General features: G+C 41.3%; 1 protein-coding gene and 1 pseudogene across 1 annotated transcript in view; one reads left to right on the plus strand and one right to left on the minus strand.

Moving 5' to 3' along the window:
- LOC146492353 (protein NLRC3-like) overlaps positions 1–22,873 on the minus strand; it is a 306,715-nt gene that overhangs the window by 157,514 nt on the left and 126,328 nt on the right. The window lies entirely within an intron of this gene.
- LOC146492361 (zinc finger MYM-type protein 1-like) lies at positions 7,584–10,030 on the plus strand (annotated as a pseudogene).

The raw sequence follows: 22,873 nt of genomic DNA on the forward strand, positions 1-22,873 counted from the left end.
ATCCAGGCCTGAGAGATTGAACTTTAAAGCGCTATAAAATATTCTTACTGAAAACAGTCGCAAAGTATTTTTCTCCAGGATTATAATGGGCTTGGGAGAAATTCACTTATATGGGACATTGATCACATGAGAAGTCCTGAGCCTAAAAGGATTGCAGCGAGTCAATCCAGTCCAAAAATCAAGGAACTGTTTTCCTTTAAAATGATGACGTCATCTTGCTGGTGATGGAGGCTCGAATAGGTTGCGCGTGAGACTCCATTATCAGCAATATCTGGTATGAATGTGTGTGAAGGTATGCATGTGACTGGACTGTGATGGACTGACGACTAAAAGTTTTAACTGACTTGATACTGAGACAAAAACGGTACCGACTTTAGGATTAGTAAATGTCCACAACAATTCACCCAGGCTCTAAAAGAAGGGTGGATGTTTTGTCTCGCTTTGTTTTGTCTTTGCAGGAACAGAAGGATGACAGAGACTAAAGGGGGAGGCTGTAGCTTCACATTAGAGTGAACTGCAGACTTAACCCTTTGGTTGCTAATTTTGAGTTACTGATGTTTGCATTAAGAAAATTGTGTTTTAGTAGCCGTGTTTTAATTAAGGTATCACATTATATTGTTGGGAATGTTAAATGCTAAAGTGAAGAAAAGCTTTGATTTCACTCATGACTGAACATGTTATTATTAACCATAGCAGGCCACTGTAAAGAGTCAATTAACTTTAATAGAGAAAAAAAAAGCCAAAAAACTCTATTAATATCTATGTATAACAGGGAAATGGTAGACTTGTCACATTCAAAACAGAGATATGTAACAATAAACACTGGTCCCCGTCATTTAGGTTCTTTCTTGAAATAGTTAGCAATTTAAAAGTAGAATAAACCGACAGGGGCATGTGTTGAGATGTGGCCCTGCACAAGAACAAGAGCAAAATAAAGAAAAATTATTGTGTTTAGCTTTGATAAATTTAAATTAAAATGTACCATTACACTCAGAGGATCAATATGAAATTCAATATATGCAAATTTTGCATGAGCACATGACTGATAAAGGTTCTGTCCTGAGCTTTTGTTTTTACAGCACCCACTTGACCACACCAACAGTTTCTCGCCACCAAAAGGGGGTACTTGCAAAGAATATGTCAGGGTTCTGGGTCCCCTGACCCAGCATGTTTAGTTCTTTGTGCTTTTTGTATTATTGTACTTGTGTGAGTTATTCTATGGTTTCTAGTTTCGATCCCTTGCCCTTCATGTTTCTGTGTACCCTCTGTTCTGTGTAAGTCTGTGTCTGCATGTTTGAGTTTACCTCTGTGTCTTTCGGTTCTTGGAGTCCTCTACCTTATGGTTTGTCTCTGTGTTTCTTAGTTGCTGTCTCCACCGTGTCAAGTTTGCGTCTTTATGTCGTACTTCCTGTTTTACTTTGAAGGTCTCTGTCTTATCTCAGTGTGTTCCGTTTACGCTTCCTTGTCTCGTCAGTTCTGATTTCCCCCAGCTGTGCTCTCCTTCTGTGTCTCATTCCCCTCGTTACTTCCCAGTGTATTTAAACCCTGTGTTTCTCTGAGTCAGTGTCGCGTCGTCCCTCAAGCTGTGTGTTTCCTCGTGTGCCTCTCTGCAAAGTGAGTTTATATTTTCCCAGTTTAGTGTTGTATGCTTTTCCCCTGTCAGCCAATAAAGCTGAGTTTTTTGAGTTCATCCCTTGAGTCTGAGTGCCTGCATCTTGGGTCCTACTCCTGCCACATGGGGATTCGTGACAGAATAGGGAGGAATATCATCAGAAGTGGGAAAGGTAAGCCCCGATGGGGGTGATAACACCATAAATTTCACTTATCGTCAAATTCTTAGAATTTGACCCCAGAAAAAGAGATTCTTCAAACATTTAGAGACAGAGCGGAGTTCTAAATAAACATAATATAGCAAACCACATAAGGATGGAGCGTTGGAATCGATAAGATGGTGAAATAACACGCAGGAAAAATGTTGATCATGTTGATTATGTTTATTCCTGTGTGCAGAGATTGGCTAATCTGACCAGGAAATGTTATAAAATGGATTGTCGGAACAGTCAGCGTTAAAGTCACCTTTGACAGTCCAGACTGAGATGGCATTGGACATTTTCAGGGCGGAAAAGGGTTGGTGTGACCAAGATGTGGTTTGGCTTGTTGTATGTATATTTCAAGATGATATGGCTCTGGATGGACCAGTTACCAGGGCATGGAAGGAGGACAGACTCATTAAATGAGGAGATTGGATTGGAGATCTTCTGGGTGAGTGGTTGACTAAAAGCATGCATAAAATAAAAGCTATTTTTGTTATTGAATGGTAATAGATTGATAATAGGCCACATTCACAGCTGTATTGACTTGTAGTGGATGCAGTCTACTTAATGTTTAAGCACTCCAATTAACACATTGAAAATAGTGACATTGAAGGAAGAATGTGCAGTGCCACCCTGTCAGATGCCAGTGACGGTGGGGCTCAGTGATGAATCAGCTGAGCTGGATTCATGGCTGAATCAAAACATAGATGCCCCTGCTGTGGTCAGTAAGGGGAAAAACAGGAGGAAATAAAATTGAAAAGAGGCATTTATAAACATTTGTGTGAAGTTTATAAACAGGATAAAAAGGGGGTGTTTTACTGTCATTTTAGCATCGGCATTATTGTTACATCAGAAGCATATAACAAGCATTGCATTAAACATTTATTGAAGCTATTGACATTACATTAACATTGGTATTACAGTGATTGTTATAACCTCATGTTAATCTTCTATTTACAGGTGTCAGAATAATCATATGATCCTTCATTGCAGGTGTAACCATGATCATCTTTATACATATTGCAGTTTGTTGCTCATTAGAGAGTTGTGCTCAAGTTAATAAGAGTTAAAAGCTACAGTCAGCGCGATGTCTGGCTGATCTATGGAGTGGAGTAACTTCAAACATAGAAGGCCGCACGCGCTTACATAACACTGATATCATGTTATTCTTTGATCTTTTATTCAGTTATATCTTTTAAGTTTTAAGTAGTTGCAGTTGATTAAACAACATTCATTTAATATTACATACCTGATTCAGAACATTACACACAGATCAACTTAACAATCTGCAGAACCTTGTAGCTGCAATGTTGTGTCTCCATAAGGGACAGTTGGCTCCAGGAGATAAGTGGGAGTCAGTGCCTGTCCTGGGGAAGGAGAGAATGTTCCTTTGCTGTGTCAAAAGTAGTCAACAAGTTCATATTGAAGTGAAGTTCATATTAATACAGGTTTTGTTTCTTGGCAATTCTGCGGACGCAGGCTCTGGGCGGAGCCAGGAGTTGAACAGATCTAACATGACAATTAAACTGATTTCATTCCCTGGCACAGGATGACAGGACTGGAGCAACGACACTGGATAGGAGAAAGTGTGATACTTTCTAAGATATGAGGTCACTAACCTTTTCTTTTAATTTTCAAGCTCTGTTGAATTGACACATGGGAATGTGTCAAAAAGGGGGGGGAAGTTGAGTTTTAACATCAAACAAGGGTTATATGAACATTTTTATGACTTGATTTGTGTTTTAATAACTCAGGTATGGTAAAACTTAAGCTAATAATGACCCAAAAGGTTTCCAGATTATTTTTAGAGAACCCGTGAGGGGGGGCAAATGTTAGAATTAAAAATGGCTAATTTGTTTTTGATGTCTTTTGTTAAAATGAGTGGTTTTAATAATTTTCATACACACCTTGCAAATGTGCTTATAATGAGTTGGCACTCTGTCTTTTGAAGGTCATAAGCTTCCTTCGGCGTGATTGTCTGGACTGATAAAGTGTAGGAAATGCCTTGAGTGCAGCGAGCTAAATGCAAACACGCTTACACACACATAAATTATGATTAGAATAAGTTACTGGTCAGGAAGTCCCGAACATGATGTGCTAAACCAATTCTGAACCACCAGAAGAACAATGCATAACAACATTAGATTATTAGAGCAAGGAAGAGAGGTGTTTTGGTTTTCTGTCTCTTACAGAGAAAGGAACAGACACCAGATGAGGTCACAGATATACGAGGATCCTTCGCTGCAGAGACAGACATAGTGACTGCCGAGACACCAACTGGGTTCAAGTGTCATGGCGTTTGGGCTCCGATTAGTGACCTGGAGAGGATGGATCCCATAAACACAGCAATAACCATGAAGGGGTTGGCAAAAATCCAGGAACACCAGACCAACGAGGTTCGAGAGGCTCTTGGTAAAAAGGGGGACACGTTCCTTTTTCTGGGGGACACAGCTGTGACCCCAGGATACACAGATCGTTGTTTGAAATCGGGGCAGAATAATCCCCTGATCTGTGCAACGACTGAAGGGTTGTCTAACCCCTGAGGTTGAAGAAAGAAGAGCAGAGGATCACCCGACTGGAAGACACTGGTGGCTGCAGCAATAAAATAAATTCTAAAAGCTCCTCGGACAGAGGTTCTAGTCTGAGTACGTTTGAAGGGTATAAGGTAGCACCAAAATAAAGCTGTGGGAGAACTGGGGAGTGATGGGAGTGTCATCTGTACCTACTATTGTTGTTGTAATGATAGTTTTTCTTGCATCTGAACTGCGCAAACACAGAGGTCATCTCACATATGGTTCACCTAAAGGGGGACAAAGGGCCTCAGGGGTAAGAAATGAACCCGGCAACACTGGATTGCAGGGTGTAAGTGAGCTCTTTATTTTAAAGAGCTCAACAGGGGGAGTGTTGGATTATAATATTATTATAATATTATTTTATGCCATGTTAGACCCCTAATTAAAGATTGTAAATTATTATGTAGTTTTAGTTTGCATTATTCTCCTGAATTAGAAGAAGGTGATAACTATTACATTTGTTACACTGATTTGCATTACATTAGACTGCTGATTTTATTGTGAATGAATTATATTTTTTTGTTACATTGTTTTATGATGCATTATACTGCTGAGTTAGAAGAAATACTGTTCGCTGAAAGTCATCGCCTTATTTGTCTGATTAGAAGAGAACAGAACATACCGGAGAGGTTTTCTGCCCCATCTCAGCAGGAGCAGATAAACAGGGAGCCAGGGTCGTAGCTTAGGCGCCGTGTGAGAGAAAGAATGTGAATGTTTAGGCTTTTATGATTAGGTGGGGGGCACTAGAGGCTATAAGAGTTTGATCGATGCTCCACCATTTTGAGATCTGATGGTGTCTGCGTACAATGTCCATCTCCCACGCGTGTATTCATTAAATCATCGTTTGACTCAACCCGGCCGGACCAGTGTTGTTATTTTGGTTTTTCCTCTTGTATCCATCCCCAATATTTGAATCTGTGACACAGACCTCAGACATCCTGCTGCTCTGGACAACTTTTTCATTCTTTCTTATCATTATTTTGCTTTTCTTTTATTATTATGTTATATGTATTAATATGTGAAACACTTATTCTTTGTATTTTTGCTTTGCTCCTGTCAAACTGCTTTAATAAAACTTGCTGCAGTCTAAACTTTGGACGTTCCCTTTGTAACCCTTTGTGAAACAATAAAGGTTTAAAATTGAAAATTCATCTATGTTAGTGTTTAATGGTTCTGATAGGTTGCTTTGGCCTTTCCCAGTAATATCTTCCCTTGCAGTCTTTGGTCCAGGCTTCTAAAACCATCCCAGGTTAACAAGCACTACAATCTAGAGGAGAGCTGCCATAACAGGTGTGACTGATGAGATCTGACCTGCAAGGTTTGTTTGTATCAGGACAAGCAGGGAAGACACCTGGAAGTCAAAGTAGTTAGAGCTGGGCAAGAGTCCTAACCCACATCGGCTTCACAACTCTACATCATCTACTGAGTAAGACTCAGAGGATCAGAGATTAGAAGGTCTACAAAGACCTGAACCAGACTTCCTGTATAAAGGTTTTAGTTCCACAGATTGACAGTATCAGCACAACTAAAATGTGGAGACTGACCTCAGAGTTTCAATTTGATGTTGTGGATTCTCCAGAAGAACACAAAGCTGCTTCACACCTGAATCCTGCAGCTTGTGGTGACTCAGGTCCACCTCTCTGGGATACGAAGAGTTGAACTTCAGCACTGCTTCCAGATAATCACAGCTGATCTCTGACAAATCACAGCGGTCCAATCTGTATAAAGAATGAAAGATGTACGTTTATTAGACAAAGAGCTTGAAATCATTCAGTGTTTCATCATCTGTTCATAGCTGAAGAAGGTTCAGAATGTAGAAGTTTAGAAAATGGAAACTCCAAACAGCTGAAGCCAACAGGAAGCAGCTTCAAACAAACACAACAAGAGAAAAAACTCTGAATGTTTCACATTAAAGTCGTACATTTCTAACAAGAGTATTTTAAAGACAGTGTCACTGATGATCATCTTCTGCTCAGTAAACCTTTGGTTTTCCACATGTGAGTGTTAATGATGCACAAAGACTGTGAGTGCAAAGAGGGAGCGAGGAGGATGACAGAGAGATGGTACAAGAGCATCAAGAACCCGGCGAGGAAATGAGCAGAAGGATTTTGGAGCCTGTTGGATTGAAGCTTTCACAGAGACGCGTTTGACTGGACACCACCAGGACAGACTTTTGATCCCAGGATTTGGATGAGCTTTCTGTCTTCATGGTCACAAATGATGCTGTAACTCTGTGACTGTCCTGGAACAGCAGTATGGTTACGTCCTTTTGACCTGATTTTCCACAGCTCTTATAACAGCAGTGTACATTCACCTGCAGGCACACGCTGCCTCTGCTTCAGCTCTGTTTATGAAGCACAAACTGCAGGAACCAAACTCAGACTGGCTCATTTCAATCTTGTCTGCTTACAAAGACACTTTGAAACTCTTATCAGTATGTTTCCTGTCCTACTAGGAGGGATCAAACTCTGGACCTTTGTTGTGGATCAGTGAAGGATGCTTAGAAATCCCTCCTGCTGCCTGAGCTTGAACATCATAAGCACTTTAACACTGAGCAGAGGGACGTGGAAAAGACTTTCTGTCTTTGTCTGACTGGAATGTTTCATTATGTGGGCTGAAGAAAACACAGTTGTAGACTATATTTATATGAAACACGTATATTTAATGTATTTGAACCATATTTAATGCATATTACAGGATGTAACAGCTGCATATGTGTCAAAAATAACGGCTTTGATTTTGCCCCCCTATGAAGATTTCTGTAGCTCCGCCCCTTAAGCAAACGTTTGTGAGAGCAGCCACGGCCCGCTCCTCCATGGTTTCATTCTTCATCTCATACTGAACACACACACTTTGTAGGAATCATCAGTACTTTGACTGTTTCTCAGGTTAGCTTCAGGTTAGCCATTTAGCATTTCTCCAGTCTGAGTCACAGAGCGTTACATGACGTGACAGAAGCTGATTGGTCAGCTGCAGTGATGTAGCAGCATTAATGATGATGCTGTAGAACAACAGGAACACGGGGATATCAGACTGTTAGTGGGTTGAGTCATTCCTGCTGCACTGTTTGTCCTTCTTATTGAAGTGACCTGCTGAGAGCTCACACTGTTCTCTGTAGAAATGATGTCAGTCTGACTCGTCACATGTTTGGAGGCGTGTTTGATGTTTGCTCTTCTGGAAACTCTCAGTATCAAATATGGACGATGCAAAGGAGACACGCTTCAGTCTGTATGGACCTGTTTCTGTAGCTGCCACCATCATTCTACATGTTTGTACATCAGCTTATCAAATCCTGTCTGCTGTCTTCGTTTATTACTCTTCACCTGCTTCACTGTCACTGTGTGGGTGGAGCTGCCTAAGCCCCGCCTACACAGACACAGCTGCTCTCTGGAGCTAAACTTCTGCTCCATCTCTGCCTCTTTTCTTCATCCTCCACCTCTCTTTTCTCTTCTTCAGTTTCTGCAGCCACGGAGCCATTAGCACGCCCATACCTGAGCAGCTAGCATTACCCAGCATGCCGTGCAGCAGTGTCAGTTTGTAAATGTGCAAGAATTCCTGCTCCAAACTGTTTCACAGACTGCTGTGTGCCGTGCCTTTTTACCTGCTAAAGAGAGTCAGCTGTGGATTATTCATTGTTGTGTCTGATACTTAGAACTGTGAGGAAGAAGCTACACAGTTAATCAGGGTCCCCTCTCTCTCAATCAGGAAAGGTGGGCAGGCCGCGTGTGGACCGCGGGCCATACGTTGAGTCTCACTGTTTGAAATGTGAACATTGTTCTGCTGCAGTCAATGGACTAAACCAGAGAAGAAGAAAACAGACTTTACCATGAAGATCCTCAGTGTGGATCAGTATAATATCACCCTGATGTCTGCAGTTTAGTGTCAGCACAACTTTCACATCATATTCATCTCAGCACAACTAAAACATGCTGACTGACCTCAGATTTTCAAATCGACATCGTGGACTCTCCAGGAAACCACACAGATGCTTCACTCCTGAACCCTTCAAGAATTTGTAGGTTCCACTCAGGTCCACCTCTGTGGGATACGAGGGGTTGGACTTCAGCGCTGCTGCCAGATAATCAACGCCAATATTTGTTAAACCACAGTCCCCCAATCTGTATAAAGAATGAAAGATGTAAGTTTATTAGACAAAGTGCTTGAAATCATTCAGTGTTTCATCATCTGTTCAGAGCTGAAGAAGGTTCAGAATGTAGAAGTTTAGAAAATGGAAACTCCATACAGCTGAAGCCAACAGGAAGCAGCTTCAAACAAACACAACAAGAGAAAAACTCTGAATGTTTCACATTAAAGTTGTATATTTCTCATAAAAACAGGACAAAGACTTGAAAAAGTCGTGTTTTTCCTTCCAGGAACCACATGGCTTCACTTTTAAAGGTGACGTGAGAAAGAAATGGACATATTTGAAGTCCAACACCTTTTTCCAGTCACATTATTAAAGCAGACAAACTACAAGCTCATTTTCATTCCAACAAGTCATCTTCTGACCTGGACTAACAACATTGGTCTCTATGTGCAGCTGGCTGTGAGACCAGTGTTTAGGGAGCATCTACAAAGTGCAACACTGAAAGAACATCACACACTCATTTGCTTCCAGCACTTTCACACAAACATCTACTGTCATTATTCATGTTCCTGCTCCTCTGGATTCACACGGAGCTTCAGCTACAGAATACACCCTTGGTTGGAATATTCCCAGAGTAGAGACTCTTGTTACAGCTTTGCTTGCCGGCATTTCTCCCTTCCTGATGCTCCCAAAAGTGTGTTTACTTAAGTTGTTGGATATCGTAATTTGAAGAAAGCAATGTTTAAACACAGTGGGTTCTGTTCTCATGACAAAACAGCAATAATGGCATGGGGAGAGAATAAAAAAATGAGTGAAACTAATGAAACTCTGATGGCTGACCATCGTCAGAAAAAAAGTTCTAGAAAACCAGCCGTACATTAAAACTATAGCAGAAATTCTAATCTTCACTGCTACAGAAAAATATAGCTAAACGTGGACATAGGGAGTCTGCTGACTCATATAAAAGGGGCATGTTCCTAGAAATGTTGAACATGGTTGGCAATCATGAACCTGTGGTTAAAAGGAGACTGGAACAACAAGCAAAAAAAAGCTTTCTACACCAGTAAAACCATCCAGAATGAAATTCTGTCATGTTTGAAATGGTTGCTGAGGAGATCATGTGAGAAGTTAAAGACAGTGCACAGTGCATTTTCTTTCATTTTAGATGAGACTAGAAATGACAGTAAATCTGAGCAAATTTCTTTTATACTTAGATATTACTATTACTATTATGATGCAATACATGAGAGTTTCTTGGGGTTTCAAGAGGCAGACAGACTGGATGCTGCTGGTTTGACCAGCAAGATTGTTGGCTGTTTAGAAAAACATGGGCTGGACTACAGACAGAGCCTTGTTGGCCAAGGGTATGATGGAGCATCTGTGATGAGTGGATCACATTCTGGTGTGCAAGCTAGGAGAAAGGACGTGGCCAAGTATGCTTTCTACATTCACTGTAGTGCCCACTGCTTAAATCTTGTCATAGTAGATGCAGTCCAAAGTGTGATGCAGGAAATTTCTTTTCTTTGCTAGAACGATTATACTTATTCATATCTGGATCTTACGTCCATCAGAAATGGCTGACATTGCAGCAGGAAGCGGGGTTTCATGGGGTACCAAGAGAACTGCAGGGCCTTAGTGATACACCTTGGTCTTCTAGACATGTAGCATGTCGAATATCATTTTGATGACCTGTGGACTGATATTGTAGAAACGTGAAAAAAATTGGCATTTCAACCCAACACATCCCAAAACGATCAATACAGAAAGCAAGAAAACTTCACAATTCTCTTGTTAATTCTACCCTTGGACAGCATGCAGACCCAGACAGCAAACAAATGTTCAGAATCCAAGTATTCTACCCAGTTATAGATTGTATGATGGGAGAAATGGAAAGACGCTTTTCTAGGCTGAACTGTAATATTATGAAAGGTGTTCAGGCATTAAATCCATCAAGTGGCACATTTTTGAGAGAGGAGGATGTACTACTTCTTGCCCGTGCTTATGACTCCAACACTGATGATTTGAAGCATGAAGTACCTCAGATTAGGCGAGTCTTAGAAAGACTTGCAAAGAGTGATGAAACAGTTCCTACCACTGTCCTACAATTTGCGAGTATCTTGGAGTCGTATAATGAAGTGTTTTTTGAACTGTTCCGGCTGTGCAAAATAGCTGTAGTGTTGCCTGTCAGCAGTGCATCTTGTGAAAGAACCTTTTCTGCTTTGAGGATAATTAAGAACTATTTACGATCAACTATGACAGAGGAAAGACTGTCCAATCTGTCTATACTCACTATTGAGTCCAAACGCACAAAAGCACTGGATGAGTTTCTCAGAAGGTTTGCTCACCAACATGGAAATTGCCTCATTCAGTTGTTGTAGAAACAATATTCTTCAACGTGTCCTAATGTAATGAAAAATAAGGTTTAAGTACTTGACTAGTGAATCCTGATGGTGAAAAATGTTTTTGTCATATTATTTTATTCCGTGTTTTTTGTAAAGTGCAGATTTCTGACCTTTTGGTGTAAATGTAAGGATGTAATACACTTTTGAATGTATTTCCAACATAAAAAGAGTGTGAAACTTAATTAAAAATACAAGTCTTAATCCACCTTGTGTTGTGTAGGTTTCTGGATTTTGTACTTACGTATTAGGATATATGCTTATTTATTGTATAGGCTATACAGTACATAAAATCCAAAATACTTTTAACCCTTTAAAACCGGTCAGAGCGGCACGCTCCGTTTTGCGTAACTATTTTTAAATCTCTGTAGAACTGCAACCGCGTAAGCCAGCGCAATAATTTTTTTTGCATATGAAACTGGAGGAGTTGTACTTACATCTTATGCCATCAGCTTGTCCTAGGTCACGGTTTCCTTCCATATATAGCTTCCCAAAAATTGCATAAAAAGCACTTGCAGCAACAAAAACATAATATTCCAGAAACACGCTTTGCCGATCCGATCAGCTGTTTGTAACCCAGAGTAAAATCTGTTTCCTGCACTTATTCCTGCCATTGAATGCATCGCAGGTACATGACTCCAACCACATGACTTTGCTCAGCCAATCGGACGGCATGTGGGTCATAGTAAGCCTGTCCCGGCTTCCTCCTGCCAGATGCGTGGAAGCAAGCCAGGTGACAGAGCTGTTGCAGGTTTGTATTGGCAAACACTTGCTTTTCCCGTTTTAATGCATTTCTTTTAACACCCACTAACTTATGCAACTTAGATGCTGATTACTGTGAGCCAGAGCCATAGTGTTGTTGTGCACTGCACAGAACGGAATTGGTGAGTTTGAACTTTTAATTGATTGTTTGTATTGCTACCAGCTGACGCTAATTTGATTTTGATTTGACCCATATTTGTTGAATAAAAAATGCTGTGAAGCTATATAGTATGTATATAGCAGTTGAAATGTTTCAGTTAAATCCTTATTGGTTAAATATACTATTTGTTGATTATTTATTTTTGTACACAGGAACAAGAATAACTTAATGTTTTTAGCTTAATTGGCTGACATTTTTGTATTATTCTTGTGATTTCTTATTGGCCTTGTTTATTTAATCCAGGCCAGGTGAACCCTTTTCGGGTATGAAAAAGGATGGCGAGCCAATGAACGGCTAGGAGCAGGACTCATTCTGCAATTGAAGCTTCCACTGGTTGGGTAGGAAGCTATCAAAGACGACGCTCTGTCCCCATTTTCCAAATACACTGATTTCCACACTCATACACACCATTCCCCCCATTTATGGACAATAGCGCTTGGACATCTCTCATGGACATTCAGATAAAACTCATGGACTTCAGTGTGGATCAGTGTTTTTGATGTTAACATGTGTTGTTTATGGGGAACTGTTTTCTATATTGCTTGGTATAAGCCAGAAGAATTTGCTTAGTGGTTTTTGTGCACCCCCACTGGGTTTTTGATTAATTGAATAGCTGCAGCAGGAGTGATTATTTGAGTTTTCCTTTTGCTTTCTTGTTATTTTTCTTTTGGGTTTGGTTAAATACATGGTACCTGCAAAAGCATTTTGTGTTGTGTATTTATTAATTACTGCCCATCAGCTCCAGTAGCATTCCTAAATCTTCTGATTAATAATAACCATAATATTTCACTCAATACCTAGCCTGTATTGATTCATTGACGCTTCATCAGTGTTACATGTTCATAACACTTCCTACGTTGGAATAGACCTCAGGGCGAACTATCGTGTGTCCGCCATGACCTGCCTGAAACCGGAAGTGACGTCATTTTCACAGAAAATGTAGTTTTTTACCTTCAGAGCCTTATAACCCTATACTGGTGTTTTTAAAAGTTAAGTTTGACTTTATGCTTTTTTGAATAGTTTCTGGGATGCTTAGAACTCAAATTGCACTGCTGGAAATAGTTTATTTTGATGCACTCTGGGTTTTTGTTTTTTTTTTTGCAAATTTGCATTATAATATTTTTTTCGATTTTCCAACAGATACTCAAAAGACATTTCCTGTGGTGGGAAACTATTTTCTGCAACTTTTTTGTATTTACAGTTTTGAGGGATAAACCTCTTAAATTTCTCTAACTAGAAATATATGTAAAAATAAACAAAAAAAAAACCAAAAACGATTTTCAATTTTTTTGTAGTTTATTGCACTTTTTTGAAATTTATGTAGTTACTATGCACTTAATGCATACATATTATTAAAATTTGGGCTATAACAGTTGTATTGATGTATAGCAACTTGAAATGCTCCCACAAATGGCTCCACAGCATGTAAAAATATAAAGATAAGCTCTGGCGGACTTGGTTCTATGGTAGGTCTTAAAGGGTTAATGTAACTGAGATATTAAGTTATTTCGGGTAATGCCAAAAATAATGTTAGACTATGTTATATTAAACATGCAATTTACTTCAAATTGATGTATTTTAACTATATATGGCATGTATTAGAAAATGTAGCACCTGCAAATGTGTAAAGAAATGGCTTTGGCTTTGACTTTGCCACCCTATCTGATCTCCACGCCACCCTCATGCCGCCCCCAAAACTTTTTTCGAGATCCGCCCCTGATTGCAAATACTAATCGTAGTTAAATTAAGAGAGGACAGCAGTAAAAACTCTGGAGCTGTGATGTCATCAAGTACACTGCTGTTCCAATCGTAGAAGGATCGCGCTGCGTTCTCACGTTTTCGGCAAGTCCGGACTCCCGTGCGAACTTACGAAGTCCAGACTAGCGAGAACAGGAGTACAGACTAGGGCTGCTCGATTATGGCAAAAATGATAATCACAATTATTTTCACTGAAATTGAGATGTCGATTATTTGACGATATTTATTTAACCCTTTAAGACCTACCATAGAACCAAATCCGCCAGAGCTTATATTGTTTTTACATGTTGTAGTGCCATTTGTGGGAGCATTTCAAGTTGCTATACATCAATACAATTGTTATAGCCCATATTTTAATAATATGTATGCATTAAGTCCATAGTAACTACATTAATTGCAAAAAAGTGCAATAAACTACAAAAAAATGAATTGAAAACAAAACTACAAATTGAAAATCTTTTTTTTTTTTTTGTATACATATTTCTACTTGGAGAAATTTAAGAGGTTTATCCCTCAAAACTTTAAATACAAAAAAGTTGCAAAAAAATAGTTTACAACAACAGGAAATTTATTTGGAGTGTCTTCATAGTTTTATTTTGGAGATACAGCAATTTTTATACACTGCAGGAAAAACAAAAAAACAATCCAATGATGCAAATTTGCAAAGAAAACAGCATGTGCATCAAAATAAACTATTTCCAGCAGTGCAATTCGAGTTCTAAACATCCCAGCAACTATTCAGAAAAGTCAAACATGACTTATAAAAACACCAGTATAGGCTTTTAAGGCCTACAAGTAAAAAACTACATTTTCCGCAAATATGGCGTCACTTCCGGTTTCGGCCAGGAAATGGTTGACATGCGATAGTTCGCGCTGACGTCTGTTTCAATGTGGGAAGTGTTACGAACAGCTGATCGGATCGGCAAAGTGTGTTTCTGGGATATTATGTTTTTGTTCCTGCAAGCGCTTTTTGTGCAATTTTTGCAAAGCTTTATGTGGAAGGAAACCGTGACCTAGACAAGCTGATGGCATAAGATGTAAGTTTCATATGCAAAAAAAATAATTGCGCTAGCTTACACGGTTCTAGTTCTACAGGGATTTAAAAATAGTTACACAAAAAGGAGCGTGCCGCTCTGACCGGCTTTAAAGGGTTAACAATAACAATGTATTGAATAATGACTTTAAAAAATAATATAAAATAGTGTGCAAATACTGATAACAGTCCAAATAACTTCTGCTTAGCTTACTGAGCTTCCCTCGGGTCCTCTTAATTGTTGTTACGTGTGTTCGAAATGCAGAGGGGTGTGCTCGATTTGCCACACGGAGCAGCGCGAGAGTAAAGCATGAGGGAGGTGCTAATAATCGGCGCAGTCATTTTTAATAATCGTTGAAAGCCCAGATCGTAATCGTGATTAAAATTCGATTAATTGAGCAGCCCTAGTACAGACTGGCGGACTTGAGAATTGAGAAACGTCCCAGCATTAGGAGTTAGCTTAAGATAAATCTGAGGTCATTTGATCTTGTTTGAGCTTTTGCTTTAGCCTTGCCAAACAGTTTAAAGTGCAAAATGGTTTATTTCAAGTCTAAATTATCTCTTTTTAACTCTTTGTTTAACAGTAGAGGTCAAAGCTTGTGATTAAGTATTACATCTTTTTAATGGTTCTGATACGTGATCACAATAGTGACCTCCGATTGGCGTAACCGGGTGTCATTACTGCCGACAAGAATTATGATTTTACTGAATTTACATTTACCCTTAGCCAGCAGTTTTAAATTTCCTTCAATGTCGCCTGCTCTGGCCCCTGGAAGACAATTGACTATGGTTGCCGGTGTCTCTAGCTTCACATGTCTGAGAACAGAATCACCAATTACCAGAGTTTGACCCCCAGCGGGTGTGTCACCGAGTGGGGAAAAACGGTTAGACAAATGAACGGGTTGGTGGTGTACCTGGGGCTTCTGTTTAGGACTACGCTTCCTCCTCACCGTTACCCAGCCTTTCCCCAGCTGCTTGGGCTCTGCCGGGGAACAGCTAGCGGGGCCTACGCTATCTTCGGCTGCACCAGCTACAGGGGCCTGGCTAGCTAAGGGTGTTGGAGAAATTGATTGTCATTAATGAGAATGATTTGTGTAAAGAATACATAATCAGTAACAAATGCCTATAAACTGTTAACACATGGCCTATTGAACCTGCCAGACTTTTTCATGTTGTAACCTTTTTAAAAACTCAGAGTCCTGCAAAATAGAGGAACTGAAACCACAACTCCTATGAAGTGCCTTGAGGGAACTTTTGTTGTGATTTGGCGCTATATAAATAAAATTGAATTGAACTGTGCCTGCCAGTTCCGGTCATCTCACCAGAAAGACATGTTCTGCATGTCTGAAAGACTGAATGTGCTGATAGTTAGAGGAAGTCACATGACCATTGCTTCTATGTGCCCTATGTCCAGGTATGGTATGGCTAAAAACACACACACACGCACCCACACAAACCCCCACACACACAGAGAATACAGACACCGATGTTGCTCAGATATGCCTGCTTAAGACTGTCACGTGTATTTGTAATTGCATATTCATGTATGATTGCTTGTTGACAATAAAAAGGGCAGAAACAAGGAAGTCAGCCGAGGTTGGCTAAGTCCAAAATGAAGGAAACAGTTCTTCACCTTGGCCGACCTCCCTTCGAGCCTAAAGACAAAAGAGCTCTGTCTTGTTTTGCCGTGCAGTTGGTTGTCTTATGTTCCAGCGGGGTTTTGTGCCATAATAAACCCAACAATGGGTGAATGAAGGGTGCGAAGCAGAGTCTCCAATTCAGTAATCCTGGCCTCCAGAGCTGCAAATATGCTACATTTGTTACAAGTATCATTACTGCTAAAGGAGGCCGAGAAGTAACTAAACATCTGACACAATGAGCAGGAAAGTGCAGGAGGGACAGGTGAAGAGGCCATGCTGCTAGCGAGTCGGCTACGAGCTAAGCTAAGCAAGCGAAACAGTAAAGACACACTGGCTGTATCCCAATTCAGGGTCTGCAGCCTTAAAGGCCGCATTTAAAGGCTGATTACGTCACAGCAACGCGACGAAGGCTGTCCCAATTCAGAGGCTGCTCAAAATGCGGCCTCAAATGCATCCTTCATTTCCCTGAATTTTAAGGATTGGTCCGTGTATCATGCATGGCCCAACATATCCCAGACTTCATAGCGCGGCGGTGGGTGTGGATAATTTTGCCAAAAAAAAACGGCGGAAGAGGGGCAGCCGAAGAGTAAACTTTCCAAAGTACTGAATATTATGTAACTTATTTATGTGCAAATGTTTAATAATGAAGTTATGTGACATTAGTGATGTTTGTACTAACTTGGTTTTAAAGCCTTTAAATATAATAATATATTAGTCGACCTTAATCTCACAGAGAATGTCATGATTTCATGGATAATTAAAGTCAGTCATATATCCACAAACACAACAGGCTGAAAGTCAGTGATGCTGCTCGGTTTGCAGTCCTGAATATCACGGCACAAGCAGGATTCACTGCACTGTTAATGTTAGCTATGTTATATTGCTGCCTCTGTTCGGTGGTGTCGAGCCAAACGGACTTTAACGTGTGTTTGAACGAGCTGACGGTTCACTCGTTAAGCTGAAAGAAAGATGCTTTAATCACAGCAGTCACACATGTGTCCACTGTACCATCTGGAACTCTTCTTGTTTAGCACTCGTAATAACACAAACACTAAATCCTCCTGTTTGTAGCAGTGTGTACACCTGAGACTGTCACCTGTCTGTCTGTCCTGCACTCTCTCTCTGTTTCTTTCTCTCTGATTGTGGAATAAAAGTATGAACATGTGTTTATAAGTTACACTTGTGTTTGAATCCTGCAGCTTATCACACATTTGATTTCCATGTGTGACAACTGCAAGTGTCACACACTGTAACTGCATCTTGACCTTCCAAGATGGCGGCGCGTGAACAACGCGAGGCTCAGTGTCTCTCCAGAATCTGCTATTTAGCGTTTTTTTTTTTTTTTATCTACTTTTAATCGGATTATTCATCCAGAATTGCTGTGTGTTGCTGACCTACAGCAGACAAGAGCTTCTGGACATCTGGACTCATAACTCCAACAGTTTTATTGCCGATCTCCAACTCATCCCAGAGATCTCCAGAACACTGGAGGCTGCCCACTCTCCCCGGCCGGGCGGAAGTGCACGCAGACGGCGCCGAGATCGTAAACCAAGGCGAGGTAGGCGCAGAGGGCTATGGGCTACACGCTACGAGCTAAGCTAAAGCTAACACCACACCGGCTGCCTTTACCCAGTATTTTCCTCGCCAATGTCCATTCTCTGGCAAACAAAATGGATGAGATACGGCTCTCTATCACTAACAACAGACGGATTATGGACTCAAATGTCATGTTTTTCACCGAAACATGGTTGAACAACAGCTGCCCGGACAATGCTACCGAGTTAGCAGGACGCCACACACACCGAGCCGACAGGCTAGCAGATGACTCCAGCAAGACCAGAGGTGGAGGTTTGTGCATTTATATTAACAATGCTTGGTGCATGAACTCCACTACTACTGAGAGTCAGTGCTTACCTAATGCGGAGTTTTTAATGGTCAAATGCAGACCTTATTATCTCTTATGAACTCACTTCGATCATACTCACTGCCGTGTATATCCCCCCCGACGCTAATGCTAGGTTGACCATGAAAGAACTTTCTGCAGCCATTAACAAAAACCAGAGTAAACACCCCGAGGCTGCTTTTATTGTTGCTGGCGACTTCAACCACACCAACTTAAAGACAGTCCTCCCCAGATTCCACCAACATGTCTCCTGCCACACCAGAGGAGACAAGACTTTAGACCATGTGTATTCCAACCTGGCTGGAGCCTACAAAGCAACACCCCTCCCCCACATTGGACAATCGGACCATATCTCCCTGTTCCTCACACCTCGGTATTCACCACTCATCCAACGTGTGAAACCTGCTGTGAGGACAATTAAAGTGTGGCCAGAGGGGACAGACGCAGTGCTCCAGGACAGATTTAAAAACACAGACTGGAATATGTTCACCCACACAGACCTGGACCAGTATGTCTCATCTGTACTGGATTACATCTCCGAAACCACAGACAGTGTCACCACCCAGAAACGGATCACCATGTACCCCAACCAGAAGCCTTGGATGAACCGGGATGTTCGTCTCCTCCTGAAGGCCCGCAACACCGCCTTTAGGTCAGGAGATGCTCACGCCTACAGTACAGCCAGGGCTAATCTAAAGAAGGGCATCAAAAAAGCCAAACACCACTACAAAAAGAAGGTAGAAGAACACTTCTCCAACTCCAACCCCCGACGCATGTGGCAAGGACTCCAGACCATTACAGACTACAGGACCACCAAACCCTCCCCCGCATCCTCTGATGTCTCCTTCCTCAACAAGCTCAAAAACTTTTATGCTCGTTTTGAGCGAGGGAATCCAACAACCACAACCAAAACAGACATGACGCCAGACCACCAACCTCTGACTCTCTCCCCCACCGATGTAGGAGCGGTGCTGAGCAGGATCAATGTCCACAAGGCTGCAGGTCCTGATGGCATCCCCGGGCGTGTTCTCAGAGCGTGTTTTGGGGAGCTTGCAGGAGTGCTCACAGACATATTCAACCTGTCCTTGGCCCACGCTGTGGTACCGGCCTGCTTTAAATCCACCTCCATCGTCCCAATACCCAAAAACTCCAACCCATCAGGTCTCAGCGACTACCACCCAGTAGCACTCACCCCCATCATCACTAAGTGCTTAGAGCAGCTGGTCCTAGCACACTTCAAATCCTGTCTCCCCCCCACCCTGGACCCCCACCAATTCGCATACCGCCAGAACAGGAGCACAGAGGATGCAGTCTCCATCACGCTGCACTCTGTCCTCTCACACCTGGACAACAACAACACATACGCCAGAATGCTGTTCATAGACTTCAGTTCAGCATTCAATACAATCCACCCCTCACAACTCATCAGGAAACTGACAGACCTGGGCATCAGTTTCCTCATCTGCAAATGGTTACTGGACTTCCTGACCAACCGCCCCCAACATGTCCGGCTGGATAACCACTGCTCATCTACAATCACAATGAACACCGGTGTACCACAAGGCTGTGTGATGAGCCCTTTCCTCTACTCCCTCTTCACCCACGACTGCAGACCTGCTGATGGTTCCAACACCATCATTAAGTTTGCAGATGACACCACAGTGATTGGCCTCATCAGTGACAACGATGAGGCCGCCTACAGGGAGGAGGTGGATCGTCTGGCTGAGTGGTGCGACAGAAACAACCTGCTGCTTAGCACAGAGAAGACCAAGGAGCTCATCGTGGACTACAGGAGGAATGCTGACCCACATCCACCCATCCACATTAAGGGGACGGCTGGGAGTCCACATCTCCGAGGATCTCATCTGGACGACCAACTGCTCCAAGCTGGTCAAGAAGGCTCACCAGCGCCTCTTCTTCTTGAGGACTCTGAGGAAGAACCACCTGTCCTCAGACATCCTGGTGAACTTCTATCGCTGTACCATCGAGAGCATCCTGACCAACTGTATAACAGTCTGGTATGGGAACTGCTCGGCCTTGGACTGGAAGGCGTTGCAGAGGGTCGTGAAAACTGCCCAGCGCATCGCCGGAGCACCACTTCCTGCCATAAAAGACATCTACAGGAAGCGGTGTCTGAAAAGGGCTGGGAAAATCATCAAAGACCCCAGTCACCCATCACATGGACTCTTCACCCTCCTGCCCTCTAGGAGGCGCTACAGGAGCCTCCGGACTAAAACCACCAGGTACCAGAACAGCTTCTTCCCCACAGCTGTCAGACTCCTAAACTCTGCCTCCTGACATCTGACCCACATTAAACTCATGGACTGGACATGCACACACACACAACCACCTACACACACACACAATGGACAACCGTACCCTCAAACACACAATAATAACATGGACTGAACCACCACTCACAACCACCAGCACTTTATATACCTGTGTAGAAATTATCCACATATCTCACTTATCTTAACTGCACTACTGTATAGTCCTGTGTAAATAATCATTCTGTACATACGATAATTTTTAATCCTACAACTGTTTATAACTTGCATAGTTCACATTTCTGTATAGTTTTTTTTAATTTCATATTTATATCCTGTTCATAGCCTGTACATACTTATAGTTATAGAATATTCATAACATAATTCATACCGTGTACATTGTAACATACCATAATAGACCCATTTCTGTAACATACTTACATATCTATATTATTGCTAATATATATTGTAATATATCTATAGCACTAAAGCAATTCTGGATGGATGCAAACTGCATTTCGTTGCCCTGTACCTGTGCATGTGCATGTGCAATGACAATAAAGTTGAATTCTATTCTATTCTATTCTATTCTAAGTGTCCAGAGTGAGGACAGACTGAGGGACCCACTGAAGCACATCATCTGTGAGGCTTTGCACCCCTCATGATCCACCAGGACAAACTCAGCAGTGTGTGAGGAAGAGGAGGAGGAAGAGCCAGCAGCAGCTGACAGATGGAGAGAATAGACAGACTGTTCCCTGTTTGTGAAGGACTGCTAGGAAAGTTTAACATCACTAACTGTCTGTCCTGAATCAGTCTTATTAGGTAATGTTCAAATAATGTTATCATCCAGTGTTTTCAGTGTGGGAGAAAGTACTCAGGGCCTTCAAGTTACACACTATGAAAGGCAGCAACAAGTTTAATGTTCAGAAACCTAAAGTATGTATCAGCAGCAGAATGGAGCTAAAAATAAATGTTTGTTTCAGTTCTATGAAGCTTTGAGTATTTTGGATCAGTAGCTGCTGTGTTTGTTGCATCATATTGCTGTAATTGTTTATATGCTTTATATATTCTGAGGTAAGTTGATCTATAGTGTTACATCATATTCTATAAGGATGTTATGTGTTTGTAGACTTTCTGCCCAGTTTGACCCATTTAGCAGAAGTCAGCCTGTTTAAGGCTCTGATATCTATTCTGTGTGACTTAAAGCAGTTATGACATGGTCTGATTTTCTCACCCAATAAAGGAATATTTCATATATCAGTCTACTCTTCATTCTATCAGACACAGTTATCACAGCTCGTACATTTGCTTTTTACACATATTTGTAAGCATTGAGCCAAATTTAGTAATGCCAACATATTAAACAAACAATGTTTGTCTCTTATATATAATACATCTATATATACACTGTCAAAGATACTTGAGTGTCTTTGAGTGAAGATTTAAGGTGACAGGAAATATAAATAACTGCAACTTGAATCTTTGACACAGAGTTCAAACTCACTGCTGTAATATATCCTGTAATATATATATATATATATATATATATATATATATATATATGTGTGTGTGTCATAATAATCTGACAATATATATAATATTGGCCATATTATATTTACATTACCAAAGTGATATGACTTTAGTCTCATGAACAACATCAGCTAATTGTTATTTACTAGCTAATCTTAAATAACTGTTCAGTACAGAAATGAAGCCCAACAATCATGTTTTACAGTCCTGTGGTCTCAACCTCAGATACTCAACTAATCACACAAAGCTCATGTAGAAACAAACAAATAAATGAACAGAAGACTTTTTCCTTCATGTCTGTCAAACAAAGCTTTATGACATGTATGACCAGCTGTTAGTTTCGTGGTTGCTAGGCAACCTGGGCAGCGCGACAGAGGCTAGACCGGCCATTTCACAAACCTCGCACTTCCGGCCTTAGCGGTCTTTGAGTACGCGGCCCTTGAGGACCTTTAAGGCTGTGTACTTTAAGGCTGCAGACCCTGAATTGGGATACAGCCAGTAAGTACTTTCATCCTCCTGAGGACCCAGCCTTCACGGTCTACGTGGTCCGGGTCCTACGAAGGTCGGGTAGGCCGGAAGTGCGAAGCTGTAAGATTGGATGGTCTAGCCTTCAGATGTCTCGGTGGAGTTTAATAACCTCAGCTGTCTGCTCCTTGTTATCTAAAATATATTAGATATAATACAGATATTTTAAATTTACACAGCACCATACTCGGCTGAAAATATGTTAAAAGTTTATTTTGTGACCCACAAAGAGTAATAAGAGTAATATTAAAACTCAGTAGCTGCCGCCATTGTTGAAAACTGGAATTGGCTGTGCCGCGCTATGAATTCTGGGATATGGTGGGCCACGAAGGACACACCCGACCCATCCTTCAAATCTGGGGAAAAGGAGGACGCATTTGCAGAAGTCTTCCAGTTTAGACAGCCTTCATTGCGTTGCT

This window comes from Neolamprologus multifasciatus, chromosome 23, assembly GCF_963576455.1.
Source record: "Neolamprologus multifasciatus chromosome 23, fNeoMul1.2, whole genome shotgun sequence".
NCBI classification, from domain to species: Eukaryota; Metazoa; Chordata; class Actinopteri; order Cichliformes; family Cichlidae; genus Neolamprologus; species Neolamprologus multifasciatus.